Source organism: Nilaparvata lugens, chromosome 3 (assembly GCF_014356525.2).
Source record: "Nilaparvata lugens isolate BPH chromosome 3, ASM1435652v1, whole genome shotgun sequence".
In the NCBI taxonomy this organism is placed as follows: Eukaryota; Metazoa; Arthropoda; class Insecta; order Hemiptera; family Delphacidae; genus Nilaparvata; species Nilaparvata lugens.
Window position 1 is genome coordinate 66,460,176 of NC_052506.1, and position 21,811 is coordinate 66,481,986.

A 21,811-nucleotide genomic window follows, 5' to 3' on the forward strand; every position below is an offset into this window, starting at 1 on the left:
GTTACATGCAGATTTTGGAAACGATGAATTTCCGTATCATCACTGGATGAAGAAGTTTTCAGAAACAAAATTTCTCAATTCGCGCAGACATACAAGAAAATCAATGGCTGGCTGTATTATAAAGAAAAAACAAGCAGGAATTTCCATTTGCCGTCAACCTGTATATTTTCGAAACAATTCTTATGCATTGTTTTCATGGATTTATGAATAGACGCGGTTACGGTCAGTTGGATTTGCACTGTTCACGCTGCATCATCCGATCTCCCTGCCCCCTCCAACACTCTTGCATCTTCTGTTCCATTTTCCTCGGATGTGCGCTCCACATCGAAAGCAATAGTTTCTTTCATCAGCTCCTATTCGTATTGTCTCGCATATTCCACGGTTCCATTTCAAGGTACGTTCATATATCATAATGGAGAGGGAGAGCTAGTTTACAGTGCACACAACTATTATTATATAGAGAACTGCAGCTCACATGGAATACTTCCAATTGTATACAGACTTTGCTATTATGGCATTTGCGCCACAGTCTAAAATGCAAAGGGAAATTATTAACAAGATACGGATTACTCGTTTTCTAACGTAGGAATCAGGAATCTAACGTAGGAATTAAGGATTCGAATTTAGAATACAGTACAAGAAAAATCATTAGCTTAGATTCCTCACTTATCTTTTCTTTGTTAAGTATATGAATTAATACATGAGAGAGAAATGCTTCACATCATTATTATGAGTTTGACTAACTCATTTTTTCCCCAAATAGCAGGAGTGCAGAATAAGAAAATGAGGAAACCATGCTAAAGCTTTAAAAATCTTGTTATTAGAAGATAAAATCTCAATTTTCTTTAAGCCTCTGTATCATTGGAGCTTCAAGAAAATATTTTCGATGATAGCAACAATTGGAGAAGGAATCTACGCATCAAAAGATATAAATTAGAAATATATGAAAATCACAATCATAATGATTAAAGAGAAAAACCTCTGTTAAAATTAAGACACTTTGTTTCAAGTCTCACAAATCACAAGTTTCAAAACTTTGTTGTTGGATCTTAATTTCAACAGAGTTATTATAAAGTGCCTGGTCATGAAAAACAACATCAAATATTTTCAAAATAACATCATATTACCTTTTTGAACACTTTTCAAAAAAGGGTTCTATGATGTTATTTTATAAATAAAAAATAAGTAGCCCTGAATACATACATTTTAAGAAGATATGGAACTACCAACATCAAATAATAATAATAATCATTATGCTATCAAGATAATTTTTCGATTTATTATAACTATTTAAAAAAAACTAGTTCCTATCAAGTTGATTCAGCAATCCAGCTCAAAAATACACTTTTACAAGCCATGTCATGCTATTAGCAAGAAATACTCAACTTCAAATAGCAGACTTTCACGATTATTCAATGACATGTATGCTAGCCTCAATCCACATGAGATTAGCCAATATGCTGTACAGTATACAGTATAAACAAACACACTCTGGATAAAACACAGCTATTGCATAATACCAACTAACCAACATAGTGTCATGCACTGTTGAGTTTCAAACATTTTTAGGAGTTTAATGAATAGCCTCTTGTTATGATAGCTTATTGACTTGACCAGCAACGCATTCATTACAACACATATCTGTGCGATTTCACTATCGTATCAGAAATAATTATGGAATCCACCGAAATAAATAAATGAAATTGTTCCTTTACTCATAGCGTCATAGAAGAGGAAAGGTTTTTCACCAATAATAGCAGCTATGGAAGTAAAATTGCATCACCGAGATAAGATACTAAAACTTAGGGAAAGTCAATCATGAGGAAACAATGCTTTCCAAATACAGTAGGAGGGAAGTGATATTTTCCAAGAGCTCACTGGAAGAGAAATTGCAGTGAATATGAGAGAAATTACAAAAAGATCTGGTCTTCTAGTCACTAGACTACACCAAGAAGTTTAAATTTAGTTCAAGATTTTTCATCCAATAAAGCATTCATCTAGTAGATAGTAGAACGAACTCATCGATAACAAATTATCTGGGCATGATAAAACGATTTCATTAACTGTACGTGTTGGAATTTGTTGATTGTTTACCCATTGGAGTGTTATTTTAAAACATACAAGGCACATAGTTTGGAAATTGTACCTCCAGTTCAGATCAGATAAGAGTTATTCAAAATTGAGAACTATCAAAAGCTTTCTCCCATGATCAGTGATCTGTTCCATAAAAATTTAGAAATCCTGTAATCTAGGAAAAAAGCTCCTAGACACCAGAAATTTGAAACTAGCATAAATACAGTAACTCGCAATATACTCGATGTCTAGTGTAAGTGAGCCTGCCTACTTCATTACAAGATTTTATTACAGGATTTTTATAAAACAATTTCAAGAAGGGTTAAAAGGATTACAGTATTAATCCTTTACTCAGTTCATTGAATAAGTCAATAATTTTGATAGGAGATAAAAAATAAATCCATTCAACCAAATATTTACCTTGAATAAAACTCAAAACATTAACATAAATTTCATCAAATTGATGATAAAATTAAATTGAATTTGTTGGTTTTAAATTTTTAAAACTTATGTAATAGTGGTCTCCAATTTTGCTGAATCGAATGAAGAAGAAAACCTTATTGAAATCGGACATTAGCAGTAATTTTATTTGTGGTTCTGTTTTTTTATTCACCAGAAAAAAATAGATTTGAGTGTAGTAGTTCATCTTTTTTATAATATACTTAATGAATCTTTTTCAATATCATAGTACCATGAAATTAATGAAAACAGTAGAATATTTCAAGGTTGTAAAAGCAAGGATTCAGCACAAAAATGCAACATTTCTTGAATGGAGTTCAGCCGAATAAAACTGTGTCTTATACATTCCATTTACATCAAATCTACATCTTATTCTGGGTCATACATTCCACTGATATGAGGTGAGTACAATAGTAGAACCAGCCGATGTACCAAGAATCACTCAATAAACTATATTGCTTTCCGAAGGAGTTTTCTACTTTGAAATCAACTTAAATTTCAAATATCAATAGATTTACGAGTATCATAAAGAATATTGAAAAATTGCTCAAATATGTTGTCAAATTACCATTATTAAATGATTATATGGGTGTAGGAGTCGGAAAGTGATTTTCTACTACGAATTTCAAATTACACAGTATGTCATAAATTTTGGAAAAATGCCGCTTTCTACAAATTTCATAGACGAATGAATGGTACATTGATTTGTGCTAACAGTACCGTACATAAACGCCAGAAGGGTGCTTTTGTCATTATCGACTGTCACGCAATGCAACAACGTGCAACAATGATGGCCCCATAGATTAATGATGTTTGCGGCTTTCTACAAAACGTACCGATCGAAGAGACGCGACGGTCTGATGTCTGCACGGTGAAAACTGCTGCGAAGTGTCCACCAGAGACGACAACCGGTGAAACCAAAGAACGTCAACGATTGACCGATGTGTTAAATTCTGTTAATTCGCACGATTGCCTGCTTCCAGGCCTAGGATTATGTCTATCGATCCTCCTGGCCCTAACCACCACAAAACATCAGTTAGCACCGCATGAGTGGCACTCACGTATTATCACACTGGGGATTTCGCCAGGACTATCAACTGCAATAAACTGCCTTAATGAGCTAAGCTTCGAAGGAAGGAAATCTCCGTAGAATTGATGGTAATAATAATTGTGTACTTTTATTTGCATTATTATCATTTTACACACATTTATTATTACCATTTTACACAGAAATTTGCAATAATTTGGACATGACTGTAAAAAGTTTCACAGAGATGAAGTGAAAATACTGGAATTGGATAGTGTAAGCTAATTGATTGAGTAATGCTGGACTGTGACTCCCAAGAAGACACATATTTAGGCATTGCAGATGCAGAAACCGTAATCAATAAAAAAGGTTGTAATTTTGGAAATAAAATCCTCCTCAAAAGAAAGTTTGAATCTAGCAACACAAATTTGAAGAATTTTTCAGATTAGAAAACAATGTCGGATATAAAACAGTGTTTCTTCAAGTGAAGAAATATTAATCAATACTTGATATGCAGTACTATAATTGAAATGAAATTTTACTCTAGAACATTGTGATTTGTTCATGGAAAATTTGACTTTCAACAATATTACATCAGTTGACGATCGGCACGAAAATAATGAAAGACTTCTTCCACATCTGAATCATTCGATAATATTCATGCTTGACGCATTATTAAATCATCTATTTTTATGCACCCATGTCCACCTTGTGACTTATGATTCATTCATATTTGAATGTTAATTCTATGATTTCCGATCCACACGAACGTAATTAGCTCCTAAATAGCTTATTTCTTCCCGAAGGGATCTATCAAATGATCATTTTCAGACTTGCTTTGAAAAAGCTATAATATTTCAGCAGAGGAGCATAACAGATTGAAGTTCTTATTTTTAAGATTTGAGGCATTATGGAAAATGAACTAACATTATTTTAATAGCATCGATATCTTTCATATTTTTATTATCAAGTCCTAAGCCACAAGATGAAGACTCTCGAACATGCCTTTTAGAAGAATGAGAAAGGATTGAAAAAAGTACTTACTGGTCCATTTCTTTCAACAAAAAACAAGGAAAACCAGAACAACTCAAACCCTTCGAGAGTAATGAAGAATGGAAGCAGATCATAAACGAATGCCAGTGGTGAAGTGTAGTGATCCGGTACGCAGCTTGGGTGAAGAAAGGAACGATAATGGCGGAGGAAGTTATAAGAAAAAGCAAAAGACTGGAAAAAGCGGAGATAGCAATTACCGGAAATTTCAACGGCTGTCAGATGATTACCAGGGCCAGCAGCCGCTGGCGAAAAACTCCTCACAAATATACACACCTCATCCAGGGAAGGGAAGAGTCATGATGCACGCAATACGTTTAGCATCTGATCCGCGCAGAATCTATCAACTTATATTACGGTTAGTGCCGGTGCCGGACGCAGTTAGTTACTCGCGACGCCTTGATTCCAGTGGAATATTATTCATCGATAGCTAGCTATTCTCCTAGAAGAGTGTAGACTCTTTCTGAGGCACTTTCTGATTGAACCCCGCGCATCAGCACCTAACCTAGCTGCGATGCGCCTTTCTAATGAGCTAGCCTCCAATGCTAGATTATTGTAATCTAACTGTAACTGCCGCGATAGGAGTGGTCTGTTTTCACAAATTGACTTCCGTTTCATGTTACGTTTACGCACCTTTCTACTAACAGCTATCACCAACAGCTATATTGGTCCGAGAAGGTATCTATCCAATAAATAAATTCGAGTAAAGCTTCTTAATTTATAGATAGGTTTTATTATGTATTGTTAGTTAAAATTATTTATAGCATAAAAGTGTTATTCTAATATTATTATTATAGCTTTTTGTGTAGTTGTTTAGAAGTGTAGTGCCGTTTGTGTAGAAGTTGATATTGTGGTAATTAATCATATTAAATAGAAAGACTAAGAAATTGTCAAAAACCACAGATTTTAATCTCTCATCAAACTCTTATCAAAGATAAACAATGGTGTAACAACCGAAACCGGTCTTTCTAACGTTTAATGAAATCTGTGGTTTTGACAATTTCTTAGTCTTTTTATTTAATAGTGTTATAACAAGTCTTTAAAAATCCATGTGATTTTTTATGGATGTCAAAAACTAACTGAAACGGAATTTCTTATCATCTTACAAAGTTTTTTTCGCAACAAGTATATTTCATATTCTATCTCTAAATAATAAGCATTATGTTGATTTGCTCATTTTAACAATAAGCAAGGTTATTCTTTTCATTCACTCAACAGAAAGTGGGAGAATTTGATCAAAATATCACATTTGAGAGCTATTTGAACTATACACTGGTATCTTCCTTCAAAACATCCAAATAATTGAAATTTTGAATATTGAATAATTTATTTGCAAAAAAAAAAAAAATACAAAAACATTACAAAAAATAAATAAGTATAGCCTATGCTACTGCTCTTAACTAAAACACATAAATGTTAATTTATTTAATTTTCAATAATATATTTTTAATGGCATTGCTAGCATAGACAATTAGTCTGTTCGCTAGCAATGAGTTAAGATTAAAAAATAATAAATAATAATAATACAGTAATATAATATTCAGAAAAATAAATAATGATGTTCTCACATTTTGCAACATTTAATATAGAGCTTTCATATTTATTTTCAAAACCCTGGACCACAGATGAGAAATTACAAGAAAATTACGGATTTCATCTTCATAATATTAGTTTTCTATGAATAATTTCATTTGAATTGCTAAATTTTTTTGTATACATTACTTAATCACAAAATTAAAACAATATTTTGAAAAAAATGTTAGATTTAACCCAGTCATCAATTAGAGTAATAAAGTTTTTATTTATTTTATGTATTAACAAATTTCTATGAATTTTATTTATGAGAATATTGCAGTTGTGATCAAATTGCCTTCTGCTTACTGAGAAAAACGTATTATAAATTGGTTTGAATAATCAATACAACATGAGGTTCCTAAATTGTTAATTTTATAGTTTCTTGAAATTTTATTTTGTATGGTAATGTATTTGAAAAACACTTACATTCAACAGCACAACACCAATAGCAGAAAGGTAGCAGATTTACAAAACAATTGATGCTCACCTGTAAAAGAAAATATAGTTTTTAGAAATATGGGCGAATGAGTGGATAACGTTGAATTGAATATTCTTTCCAACTCCAAAAATTAAATTCTGACTAGGATGTTCCGAATTTGTAGTCGTAAAATAATCTGAATTGAATATTTGTGTAAAGTACCGTATTCATAAACTGTTTCAAACAACAGGCCAAGAAGGATTAGCTGTAGGGTAACCAAACTCTAGAATTGCTCTGATAGGTTCCTAAAGCCATTAGTATTCAGCTTCAGTTGAGTTCGGTTTTTTATCGTTTATAATACATCCTAGGACATGTATTAGGACATTGATACACCTATTTCATTATACTAATACTTACTATAAGTTAGTGTGGTAATTTTAACAAAATGATGACTCATTCTCATGGATACATAGAAAAAGGTTATTTTAGAAATTTCCTTTCATATTCAAGATGAAAGTTAGTCTTAAAAGATTCAAGAAAGCTTCAAAGTCACCAAATGCACAATAATTATTGCATGATAAATTACAGATTACTATAAACTTTTCAATTCAAGAGCTGATAGCTAATAAATCAGAACATCATCTAGAAATGATGCAAACACTTTTTCCAAGTACTGTATGCTTGAAATGCTTTGCGTCAGAATGCTATGCTGCTTGCCTTATCACAGTTCAATATTCCATTGTCCGATTTTTATACATGATCATCATTATTATTTTCCAGGTCACCATTGTGAACCGAGAAATTGCATGAGACTAGTCTGGAGAGAGAAGATGTGAGACTATTCCACTGTACAAAAAATTAGCTAGCTCCCATAAATCATAAAATTAGCTTAGCTCCCATAAACCCATTCCTAAACAAAAATAAAATGCGCCTCAGGGGCGTACCTATATAAGAGGGGGGCCAGGGGTCCCGGCCCCCCATTGAAATAATGAATAAGAAGAAAATCAGTACAGTAATTGCAGAAAAAAATACAGTAATCTGAATTTTTGACGGTAAAGGTATTTTTTGACGATAAAGTAAAAAGGGCGTTCAGCGCAAATTACTCTCTGAATATGAGCAGCAAAATTTATATTAAGTATCATGGTGTGTTTACTTAAAATCATTTGACCTTACATGAACCTTGCCACCCCCCCCCCAAAATACATTCTTTATTCGCCACTGATGCGTCTCATTCAATACATAATGGTGTGTCATCTTATGGACAAATTTAGTTCAGTACATTCTGTTGTTTCTTAAAAATAATACAGTAATTTTCAATTTCTGGTGAGTATGGTACTACGAATATGCGTGTTTAAAAATAGGTATTTCATACCAATAATGTAATATAGATAACATTTTGGCAATCGATGGAAAGATTTCGCACTGGCTTGGAGGACAGGAAATACAAAACGCACAATGAAATTACAGAAATTGTGAGAAGGAATAGCGTTGGAGCGGTATCAGGAGCATTGTCGACATTCTATTAGGATAATTATTTTGTATTTACACTAGTGATATCACATTGTGAAAAAATTTCATTCTTGCAAAACCCCAAATACGGAGATTTTATACATTAATAGTAGTTGGCGTACTGTATTCGTTGCAAAATGTGTATAACATTTCATAGTAAATTTCCATTAGAAAGCCAATCAATGCTTCATGGACCATCTCTTTGTACGTCCCACTAATTTTCAATTATTGTAATTATTATTTTACGTTATACTGAATATTATCAGAAACTATCGATGATAGAGAAATTAATAATAGTTTATATTAAAAAGATGTTGATCATTTTTTTGTAATCTCGTATTTCTGTCTCCGAATGTTGAGACTTGACAAAATTTTGGTAAAAGATTTACAATAAATGCGAATTAAGTTCTTATCCAATTTTATTTCATTATTGATTGACAATGAAGAATAATTAGTATGATTGTAGATGATTTATTCATTTTTTATCAATCAATTAAGCTTTATGTTTCAAACTCGAAGCTTGTATTCAGAAATTCAACTGAATTTTAATGCCCTTATTTGTGCTACTATAATTCACGTTTTATTGGAAAATTAATTTTATAATGATAGAATTAATTCCGTTAGAAGCAGCAGAGCAAAAGATGAATGAGATGCAGCTGGCCGCACAATTAAAGAAAGAAAGATGGAAATGATAAAGGAAGCAGTTAGGATGCATGGCTAATTGACAGAATATCTGTGAAATAGATTCTATAACCGTTGTGGGTCTGGGCCGATTTCTTCGGGACTGATTGATCTGAAGTGAAACGGTACCCGACAACTGCTGGGAATTCGCTAGGCGTTCACGGTCATTTCGCCGAGCAGAGGGCACTCACCACTCACTGCACTCGAAAAGATTGCTCAAAAATACAAGACAAGTCTGATAATAAAAACAAGAGTCGGAAAGCTTCGATACGGTAGGCTTGCAAAGGTTGAAACTGAAACCCGTTAGTTTTGAAAAGAAAAGTGGAAAATTATTCCGGTAATTAATTACAATTAACAATTCCGGTCGACATTAGCAACAGTCTATTCCTTCCTTCCTTGCTAACATTCTCTTCGTACTTCTACGCTTCCATCCTCCAACTTAAAACGGTACTTGCAATAATATTATGCAAGTCTTATAATGAAGCAAACAGATCATGGGAAAGAACAGCCCATCTGGGATTAACTGATTATTCTTGCAGATTACTGTTTAGTCAATAAACTTCAATGACAACAAGAGAACAGCAAATAATAATAAATGGGTTTGAAATTCCTTAATCAACAAATTAACAACTGTCTGAATACAAAATTATTTCTCATACAGCTATCCAATATTCTGATTGAAGCAAAAGTTCGGTTTTGACCAATCATATTAAAAATCCTAGTCTTGAATCAACGAGATATATTGAGTAGGAGAAGATAGGTAAACTACTAAAGCTAGATTTACACTATGTAGTAGAGCTATATGTAGCTCAGTTATATAGCTCGGCTACAAGTTCAAAAAGTGACACTGGAGATCTGCTATATAGCCCAGCTATGTAGCAGTTTTAATCCTATTTTCTCAGCTATATAGCAGAAAATGAGCTATCCAAAATTTTCGGTAAACATCAAAGAGAATCTCAGCTATATGTAGCTCTGCTACATGTCAATTTTTGTTTATAGCAGAGCTAGATGTAGCTGCTCTGTCCTTGAAGGAAGGCTGCCGCAGCTGTTTAGTGCCTGTGGGTTCACACCAGATTATACTGTAATCATTTGTTGTCAGAGTGCTAGTAGGTTACTGCGCATTGCGAGCATTTCTTTTTGATTTATATATTATTGTGCAATGATGGAGAGTGAATTTGACTGGAATAGAGACAAAATCATCATCCAATAACTTCTTTCTCTCCACTGTGCTGAAAATATTAGGTGCGGCGAATCTGGCTTCTTCGGCATCTGGCTGGGAACTGAGCAGTAAAATACTGGTTTATTCCAAACTATATGTAGCTCTGCTACAAGTAATAGCATCAAAGTTAATTATAGCAGAGCTAGAGCTACATAAAATTAGCGTTAAATCTACTTATAGCAGAGCTACATCTAGCAGAGCTATACGTAGCTAACAGAGCTATATGTAGCTCACATTTTATATAGCTCTGCTATATAGCTCTCCAGCTACATAGTGTGAACGTAGCTTTAGCCTTACGCTAAATAAATAATAAATTGAGTAAGCAATAAACTGAAAATATCATTGCGGTAGAAAGGTTGGCTAGTGCTTCAAATAAGATAATCAGAGTTCACACTTGCCGTCAGACTACAATAACTTCATGGTTATGTTGGAAAAACATACGAAACATTGAAAATGAGGAAAACCTTAACACAAGTGGAAGGATAAATTGTTCTAGCAGATTATATATTAATTTATCATCCGCATATATAATTATTTAATATTCTCTCCATTAATTATAATTATTTTATGCTCTCCCCAGCTTTCAAGATAAAAGAGGTAAGAACCTAATGATTCAAGACACCTACCATCCTCAGAAATTCATAAATACTTTTATGATACGCCATGACCATGAGGAATAGGAGAGATTAGAATATTACAACAAAAGACTAGCTGACACCACAGAGAAGAAAGGTTTCCTATCCTTCTCCGTGCTGACACTAAGCACATGTATCAAAATGTGACATACACAAGAACATAAAGAAAAAATGGTTTAAGAAGATGCTGTACGACGATACAATTCTACGCTCAGAATAATAACAAAGGAGATAATAGGCTCTGAAAAATAATGTCAAAGCAGCGTAGCTGAGAACATGGATTCAACCGCATACAATACAAAGGAAGCTCACTTTAATCTCACACCAGATTCCTGGCGCACTCGAGGTGGTGTCATCCAGTGATAAAAATACCGGATTCATGTCGAAGGATATAAAAGAGCAGGGATCCTTTCCATGACAATGACTGGAAGGTCGCCGATCGACCAATCGGGAGCCGTCATCCATCAGGCGTCGGTCTTTGTGAGGCTGATGCCGAGTCACCTTCAGGGCTCAGGGCTGGCCTGCCTGCCTGACAAGCCATGCTTTAATCAGGATCTCACACACTTCAGATCGACCACTGCCACTGGGCTGGCCGATGATAAACCGTGGCTACCACATTCTTTCCACCCGAACACTATCACACTTCATAGACAATCTCTAATAGAAGCTCTTCTGAACCTAACCTACTTGTGTAGGCTTCTAGGCTATACCAGAAATATCATTTTTGAAAAAAGGGATACAAAAAATGTGATGCTTCTCATAAAAAGTGAATCAGAACGTGATCATTTTAATTGGATATAATAGTATGTGTTTGAATGATAAATAATAAGGATTCTTATCAAATGTGTCATCAATGAATCTAAAAATCGCTTTCTGGTGGTTTGGAAGTCGGAACCCACCTGAAGTTGTAGGTCGACTCATCTCTCATCGTCTAGAATGTGATATTCTATACTCTATGTCTTCATCATTCTTCTCAGTACCCACGCACCAGCCTGGAACTCATGTGGCCATCACCCTCAGAAAAAAACTGTATGAAAAAGAAGCAGGAGCATACTCGTGCATTGTAACCAACAACTGTACTGTATAAAAACTATTCAGATACTAAGTTATAACTAACTATAAGTTCATTCAAATGCCTAATTATATTATCAGTTCTATATTGGACTAGTTTTATTGGCATTTCTCAAATGGTTATTATAGAGTGTTTGTTTGGAGGTTTGGACTGCGTTGCTACTGTGACATCGTGACCAAACACTCAATTAGAAATTTCCAAAAACGAGAATTCATTAAAAGTGAACGTTGTCCAATTACACGACATCTCTAAAGACGATAAATCTCCATTTGACACATCACAGCCTACTCTATACGAATAAAAACGAGTTCCTCATCTGAAATTTCTCTTTTCAATTCAACCTTGGAGTCGATGCTATAAAGACCCCTAGTTCCAATCAGCTTGAATGATGAGCTGTGAAGGTCCAATCATCCGAAGAATGTAATTCGTGATATCGTGAATCATTAAAACACTATTAAGGTAATGGATGTAGGAATTTGATTCTGAATCCATTGCAGTGTTGAACAGCTAGTTAAATTTAGATCTATAATCTCCATTTTTGTACTGGATTGATCTCTTGTTAATTGGGTTAATTCATTTTTATATTTTATCAAAGATTCAATCTGTTTGGAATTTTCCCATGACTAAAAAATATTTGTATGAGAATGGTATTCACATTTTAATGATAAAAAGAGGACAGCAAGTAGATGAAACTGATAAGCTACTGATTTCAACTGATTCAAATAATAAAGTGTACTATGATTCCAAGTTTTAGAGTTCAAAGATTTAAATTCACTTTTCGATGATAGGCTAATTGAGAGCAATAATGTGGGAATTATTCACAGAACGAAAAATGAAAGGTCATCATCGAGTCATGGAGGTCATCGTTATGAAGAGATTTGTAAACAAGAGGAAATCAACACTTGAAATTATTTGCCAAATTCGATAGTTTATTACAGCTTCACTGTCTCATGATGTCATTAATAATGTAGTAAATAAATTACAATCTTATTGGGAAATATGAGCGAGTGGGCTGAATAAATTGGTATTGGCTGAATAATTGGTGGGCATAATTGGCATTAATTATGTTAATAATTAGTGATATTCTAATAAATAATATTTTGAGAGATATATTTCTCAACAATGTAGGCCTAGCGGTTTGATCATAAATTTCCCATTGTTTATATTATTGGAAATTCCAATCTACAACTTGTACAATTGAACTGAGCTGTACACTTTTGGACATCCTATGAGATTTCGGAGTTTGACTTTCAATCAGTATAAATGTAAACTTGTTATAAGTTGAAGAGAAATTCCAAGCATTGTTATTGTCTCTCTATTTTGGCCAAGTTTTCAATGTGTATGTATGCATATTTATGAAACATTCAAGAGACGACATAATCAAAAATGAGCACGCCCATTCAATAAATTAATGCGCTAGCATGTTCCAGTAGTGGATTATAGCTGCGTCTTTTCTTATTCAGAAGACCTCAGCTACCCTCGGAAAGAAAATCTTAGATTACCCGCATGTGTTGAGAAATGCATTCAATGACAATATTCAAATTTTATGTTCGACCAACATGAGACTAAATCTAGATTAGTGCCTAACAAACTGATATCAAGCCCTGATAAGCAAAGCCTGGGCTATAAGCATAATTTTATAGCCTACTTATTCAGAGTAGCAAAATTTCCAAACAGCTACAATTTATAATTATGAGAAAACTTCTATCCACAGGCAGCTTACAGAAAGATCCTTACGAAATAATGCAAAAAAAAAAACAATTATCCAATATTGATGAATACAGTGAAACTGTATTTTCAAAATGTGCAGGAGTCATCATCTTGGAATTACTATATTGACAGATAGAAACAAATAGAGAAATCCTGCCTAAACCTAAATGCAAAGCTTTCATTCAAAACATCGTAATGATCAAGAGATTTTCTATCTAGTTTTCCCAATTTTTAGTCCAAGCAAAACATGGTAAAATAGGATATAATGTTTGGGAATCAGGTCTGTTTGGAGTTTAGAATATAGTGAGGTCCAAGTTATAATGGCATTGATGTTGCTATCCTTGTCTATCATTCGACAAAGCAGATAGCGCAATCTTTATCTAGCTCCGCTATGTTTCCAGATCGTCATTTTATAATGCAGAAATACAATTTTTTAACAAAATAATTGATCTCAATTATAAAAAATGTATTATTCAATCATTGAAAATTAATTCTATTCTATTTTATAAATTTATATAATTAGATTTTATATAATTATATTCTATTAATCGTAAATAATTGAATAGTTTAAAACAAGAATGAACAGTTAATATTACATCAGATATACCCGTATCAGCTATCCTCTATAGATGACAGTAACAAGGCAGAGAATCGGTAACGCTGTTCTTCTATCTTTCTCTACTGTTATTATAAAGTGGACCCCACTATAGTTTAGAAGATAAACTTATCAAAAGTGTACAACTAGTGTTCAGGGGTAACTTTTTCATTTTTCTATTTACATCTCTCAAGACCGTCATGTCCACTACATCTTCTATACTTATAAAATTCTTATCTCACTGACTCACTGATCACGATTTCTGGAAAACTACTGGATGGATTGCAACAAAACTTGGAATATAGCTTCCTTATACGTCCTAGGTGCTCACTAAGAAATCTTTTGGCGATATTTCAACTCCAAGGGTGGTTTTTAAGGGTTTAAAATTCGTCTTTTAGCATGTATATTCTTCTTCTCCCAATCTCTTAATTATAATTGGAAAGTCCATATCATATGTTACTATAGAACTATAATCTAGAGAGAGTACCTATTCGAAACAGTTGATAACTGGCGACCAATTAATAATTTTGTCAGGTTGGCATTAAGTTGAGATTATTTCATTAGGTTGGCACCAAGTTGAAGAATCAATTAAAATGCATTTATCGAGAACAAATTGACTGGGCACTGCTGCTTCAATCAGTGCTATTCCTGGGAGTATAGATTATTTTTATTTTTCATAAAACAGACTTTTATGACGGGAGTTGCTTCTATCAATTGATCCTATTCTATCAAGACTAATTTTGTTTGTATATCCGACAGATCGCGAAAACTGCTTAAAGGGGTATTTTAAAAACTTCAGAAGTGTCCGTTGTGGAATCTGTTTGTAAAGAATGAGGAAATTCGGCCAAAATTTAACTTGGGCGAAAAAAAGGGTTATTTATTAAAACGGGCCAAATAGCTGTTGTTGCTTTTCCTAATGTGAAAATATCTTGCATAGAAGTAAGGCGCTTTTCCCATGAATCAATTATTCCCAAACATTGATTGTTTTACCAAAGAACTCAACTCTGGGAAAATTCTCTGAGAGGATTATTGGTCCCTCAAGTAGCAGCTGATCAGAAAAAGGTTTTCCATAGTCTGTTGGAAACGTAAGAGAGTGTGAGCAAATGAAAAAGATTATATCATAGCTGTAGTTGAGTTACCAAATTTGGTGACCTTATTTTAAAACATTACAGTATTCATGGAACATCTGGAAGAATAGGATCAGAAAGTGACCGGATGATAGCAAAAGAAATAAAAAATCGATCTCTCTAAACATATGGTAGTTCAATGTAATGTTCATTGTGAGGTGATAGAAATGCGACTAATTTCTTCAGCTTTTGTTGTATTGGTTCCTCTGTTGCTCTATGTTTGTATGCAGCCATGGCCTTGAGAGAGACAGTTGCATTGTCTGTTAATTCATAATCCGGACTAAATACCAAGAGAACCAATCAGAGAAGCCTTCTATTGAAAAAACCCTGTTCTGATTAATTCTCATGAAATTTAATCCTGATTAAAATTGAACATGCTTTTGTGCTACTGGGCCTGATATTTTCGTGTTTCAAAATCAGCTAAAAACTAAATCGAAAAAAAAACATAATATTCCATCAGCTGCTCCTATTTCCTTTCATGATGTTATTACGACACAAGACAAACCTGTTGATATTGATAGATAACAAGTCAATTCTAAAGTTGTCAATTTAGATAGAAATTAAATTGAGTTACTAAGTTTCAAAGGAAGAAATCATATATAATGGTAGTCAATAATCAAAGTGAATGAACTCTATTCAGATTTATGCAAATTCACATTAAAATGATCCACTTCAATATTTATGATTGTAGAGTTTAGGGATCAGTTGCAATAAATGTTATATTATTATGAATGGACTTCCATGGAAGAAGAATCAGTGGATTGGCTGCTATTACACTTTTGGATAAGTGAAACCAAAAGTAAGTGACATGCTATGCAAAAAATTCCAGAATAAGCAAGAGATCCATGGATACCAGAGTCATCAAATTCCGAATCAACCTAATTTGGAATATAATCTTTAATTGCCAAAGCAAAAATAACATGATCACTGCTAATTTGATAACTGTCAACGGGAAATATTAATTGCCAATGAATAAGGTTGAGGGCGACTCTTAAGCCCCGCCCCATATCCTTCAAAATTCGCCGCAATTAGACTACTCTTTCTTCTACAGAGCACTTCCAACACATCAATTAATTATTTGGATGATTTGACTTAATAATTTTCATGTCAAGTTGTGGCCTGATCTTAAAAACGATTATAACAATCTTGGTAGGATTTAGATTATAAATTTTTCACAAAAAGAATTTTATCTTTTAATTCCCGTAGCGAAGCACGGGTGCCCTGATAGTATACGATAAATTATTGAAATTTCCTACAAGTTTATCCAGTTAAATATAATATATGTTATACTTTTTGAGATATGAACTATCTTGAAAGTGAGTAGCCCTATGTACAAGATAAAATAGTTTTAGAAAGAGAAAGAAAAATCTTAGTACCCTTTTTGGAATATTCAATCATTAAATATTTCAAAAACGGTACTAAGATTTTTATTTTTCTTTATATTTCTATAAAAGTAGCCCTATACAGAAAAGAGATAAATAAAATAGTTTTGCCTCCAATCTTCGGATATTTTTGACCTAGGTAACTCTTTAATGATGCATTGATTTAAAACGTGCTGATTACGGGCTTATGTGGCATTAAATTATTTTCAATAAATGTGAAATGTAGAGTGGGACTAATGTACTATAGTGTGGTCCACATTATAATGAAAGTAACTTACCTATTTGCAGGGCCGGATCTACCAATTTTTCCAAGTGATTCAAGCTTTACTTTTGGCGCCCCCCTTCACGATCGACCATCACCGACCGATTTACAAAATTGCGAGGGATTATTACTATATTTATTTATTTATTTATTGTATAAAAAACTATAATCATAATACAATAATTATGACATTGGAGGAAAAACTAGGCTGAGCCTAGTACTATTTCTCTCCAAAAATTTTGATAAAATGTTAATGTTGTCCAAAAGATAAGGTTATTTTATCACACACTGCTTCGTTACTTGATTTTCGGTCCAGGAATGATGATTTAAAATTTACTCTTAAAATTTTATTTGAGGTTGAAATAGAACTTAGGTTGAATTAGAAGTTGTGTCATTGTTCATTTTCATTTACATACATAATTGAAAAAATTGCTGAAAAAATTAAAGCCCCAACTTTGAAAATAGCTTGTTGATGGTGAGAATAATTAAAATATATGAATATTGCCATTATTACTGGGGATCAATTACGCATTTAGCAATAGTATAAATAAATAGGTGGAAAAAATAAAATCTAATCAAAGAATATTCATTAAATGCATAATTTGCGATAAACAGAATATACAACGAATAACAGAAATATGGAGTTCTTGATCATTACAGTAGCAAAAATCACTCATCACAAAAATCTCTAGTACTAGTCAATTACTTGAATAAAAAAGCATGGAAGTAAAATTGTCAACGAATCGTCTGATAAAATAACTCAAGTAAAAATTATACTTAAAACTTATTTGTGTCATAAGTTTTTCTCTTGTGATGATAAAATATTAATATTATTCAAAGCACATTATTATTCTTGGGATCTGCTTTCTAAAACACCTTCATGTGAAGCATGATCCAGGTAATGCGATAGCATTAAATATTCTTTAGAGGCAGAATTTGCAATTGAAGCTAAGGAATTAATCAAGAATTTAAGATCAATAATTAGTATTGAATGAAGTAAATCGTAAGTTATAACAGACTGAGTAAAACAAAAGCGTTACCGTATGCAGTGAAAAGATGAGTTAGTTCATAGAGAAAATATATTATATTTACAAGAAAAAAATAGATCCACAGGATCATTATTATTTGATTAAGTTCTTAAATAATTCTAATATTTCGGGCTTTCTTTGCTAAAAATGTGTTTATTATTTCATCAAAAGAATACTGCGGCTTATTTTGTTAAAATATATGCGTGAAATAAATTTAGAATGTGCACGGAGACTATATGACGCTATTGAAACTTCAAATTAACAATTACGTCAGATATAAACGCCTGTAGCAGTTATTACCTATATTTTTTATAAGAAAATGGTTACTATAATTTGACGCCCTTCTAACTCGGCGCCCAGGGCACATGCCCCTGCTGCCCACCCCCCCTGGATCTGGCCCTGCCTATTTGATTAACATTCACTCCAACAACAGTAGTTCGGTCCGTCTCGCCAGTAATATTAACTGATAATGCACTGATGAAAAGCAAAACTAAAACTGTGTAGATAGGACTACGTGACAGATACAAAATTATAAATTAATGCCTTTCTGAAGTTCTACCTAAGCAAAAAAACAAGATGCTAACATTTTATTGTGAGAGTATCACTCAGACCAATAAATTAATTTGAAAAATACTAAAGAGTACCTATGCAGGTAAAAATAATCTATTTCTTGCTTATTTAATCCAACTAAATCAATTAAGACAGATTACATATAGTCACATTATTCACTGAAGGTAATATCAAAAACACTCTGTTAACATTTTAAAATTGTTATTTCTTGACAGATTAATCTCATTTAGGCCTAATTCGGAAGAAATCATTATTATAAATAGGTCTTTAGAATGAATGAGATAGCTTATTATATTTTTCCATTGCGATTTCACAAGATAAGCAATGCTTACCTTTCCGTGCTATCTTAGTATAAGAAAAAGAATAGTGAAAGGAGAATCAAGTAATTAAGGGTAATCATTGTTTAGATAGGATATTTTCAGTCTCTTGAAACCTCAAACTCGGATACACTTATTATTTTACCTTAAAATTGCAATTCTCCAACTAAACAGTCAAGTGTTTGGCTTACTTCAGAAATTTAATAATTTAAGACAACTAATAAAAAATATAAAATAACTACTGTAATCCAACGAGCAGTTCATCATAAGTAGTAAATAAGTATGTTATATTTCTGTAGCAATAAGTTTAACTGGAAACTAGAGCTTTTGAGCACTTCTATTTCTATATGCTATAAGTAATAATAAAGAATACTTGAAAGTTTCCGAGACTGAAATTTATAATTTACTTAATTAATATAAACAATGAATAGCTGGTAGCACAAAGCAATAACAGAATAAACAAGAAACAGATGGAATTAACCTTTATATGATACGATATTGCAAATGTACAAGTAAGTTAATGCTAATAGACTCATTTATTTTTAAACGAAAATTCAAATGAACCAATATACAGTATTTATTATCCTGAAGAATTCTGAGAATGCAAATATTGAGAACATGTACCTAGTGCAACTAGAAGGAAATTCATTATATCATGGTGCGGGAATCAAACCCAGAACTCTTGCGATCAGCTCTATGACGTGGAAAAGGCTACCTACTTTCCTTATTACCTGGAATTTCCTTCAGAGATCCCAGTTCCAGTAGGCCTAATAATAGATCTAACACCTCAACTACGGTAACCATCTTGATCATCGAAATGCCTCAACTAATCATTGTATTATTCTGAAAAATGTCTTTGGAAAAATTGTATGATATGCATTAGTATGACCAAACTGTTTTGCCATGGAATCGTTTAGGTTCCTTCTGGCTCTTTTCAATAGTCAACGGATTTACCCATGGGGGTTTATTTTCAAATAGAACTTGATCAATATTTCCATAGATTGTGATCACATTCTACAACGACAATGAATACATCAATGAAAATAAATCCTTCAACATTAATGTGGTTATAACTTATTGACGCATATCAGGGCAATAATAAGCATAGAATGTAGCAATTCAACCAAGTTTCACATTTCACATACCCAAATTACGAAATTAGAATGGAAAATTACACGAATAGAATTGATAGCCTTTCTTGCATGTTTGAACAGTAGGTAGGCTACTTACATTTTAATCGTTTGAAAGCCGGTTGTTGAAGTATTATTCCTCGCTTGCTGGAATTTTGAAACGAACTAAACACAACTACACCACAATATCACCAACAAAAGCACAAGATGAGTACATTTCCAGATTTGAATTTTGATGATAGAACTGTTTTACGATGCTGGCTTCATCAGTATCACTAACCTAGCCGGCGTACCACCTGTCGGATTACGAAGATGGAAGATACTAACTTTGGTTTGGCCGTTGTTGTTGTAACGGCCGCACAGGCAAGTGCACCGACAATGCTGCCAACCTAACAACTCAAATACTACCCGCCGATACGTCTATTCACTATCAACAGTTGGTCTCTCGGCGTCGTAAAATATCCCACTGCTACTGTATCACTGCTCTTGAAATTCACTACAATCTGTCACCATTCCATATGAATAACATAGATGCTTTACGTTCAACCAAGAGCTGACAGTTTCAAGTGAATCTCACAATATATTTGATCCCATTCAAACTAATAAATTTTATGTTCTCTCGTTTCTCTTTTTATTTTCTTTTGTTATGATTATTCTAGTTTGTTTACTGTATGATGATGGTGATTATATCTGAGGTGGAAGGAGAGAGATATTAATTGAAAATACCTAAATATAGATAGAGAGATTAAAAAAGTACTAGTTAGACAGTATGTTGATAGGTATCTGGTGTTTCATTCAGTACCATTAAATTTCGTTGGGTTGAGGGAAATTCGGATACACTTTAAATCATTACTTCATCATTTTAATTAATAATCAGGCTACATACTTTTGCTGATTTTTAGTACAATCTAGGACCTGATTGACTGATAAGTAATATATTTTTGATCTTAATTACAGAACTAAAAATTGGATTACAGGCGGAGTCCTACAGAATTTTTTTTCATTATTAACACTGTAACAGGAAAGTTTTTGTTACTCCCGGAAATAAAACAATTCAAAAAGGGTTTTATTTTGAGTAAATTGTCTACTGAATTCAATCAAAACCAACAAGAATCAAAAATGTTATGTCATGCTCAAATATCATGGATGACACTTTCACGTTGGCTATCGATATTATTGATTTCAGATTAGAAGATAGACGTGGCAATGCATTGAGATAATGAAAAATGATTTGACAATAAATTGTGATGGTGTATAAATGTTCAAGTATCTCTAAATATTTATTTTCCAAGTAATTGGGACGAATAATAAATAATTGAGCCAGCCTGTGGCGAACTGCTTCGCCCAGTGGCCCAAATAGGTGGCCTCCGATCCCCGATCGGCTGACCTCCATCAGAGCATCTCTTTGGTGACCTGAACTCGACTCGTCTAGCAGCAGACGAGGTAGGAGCTACTTCACCCTCCTCACTATGCACACTCACACACTCTACAAGCACTGATAACAGGCGAGTAAGATGATTTTCTACAAGAAAGCACATCTTTTAATCAGCATCCATTGAGATCTATAGTTCTAGAGTACCGTTTCCACTGAGGTAAATTCTGTTCTCTCTAGCTCTTATTTAAAGCTAGAGACAAGAGACACGTCTGGAAGGGCGAAAACGTTTATGACTTACCAGATACCAGTAAATGCATAAACAACTCATTGAGTAGCCCATATTACGAACAATCGATATAAGAAGAATTATGAAATTTCATTCGTCAGATTGAAAGACAATGTAACATATGTACTCTATTGAATTAAAAATACTCAACTACTTTAAAAGACTCTTTACATTTTTTTATTCCATTCCTCATTGTTATATTTTTTCTTTTTGTACGGATCAGCATCATTAGGATTTATTTAGAGCAAAATTATTACATTTTACAGATTTATTTATTCATGTAGATTAGAACTTATGCTGGTATAGTGCAG

The 21,811-nt window shown here is 33.1% G+C and overlaps 1 protein-coding gene across 5 annotated transcripts in view; it reads right to left on the reverse strand.

Annotated features, from left to right (window-relative positions):
- Window positions 1–21,811, reverse strand: part of LOC111048077 (protein cordon-bleu) — a 195,312-nt gene that overhangs the window by 108,970 nt on the left and 64,531 nt on the right. The window contains exons 1-2 of one of the 5 annotated variants that reach the window (XM_039424352.1): window positions 19,940–20,172; window positions 6,611–6,671 (exon numbers count right to left, since the gene is read on the reverse strand). The exons of 3 other annotated variants lie outside the window; for them this stretch is intronic. The gene's annotated coding sequence lies outside the window, so the exon portion shown is untranslated. Of the gene's footprint in view, window positions 1–6,610; window positions 6,672–19,939; window positions 20,173–21,811 lie in introns of those variants that run through there. One more of the 5 variants, XM_039424351.1, reaches the window with a different exon arrangement.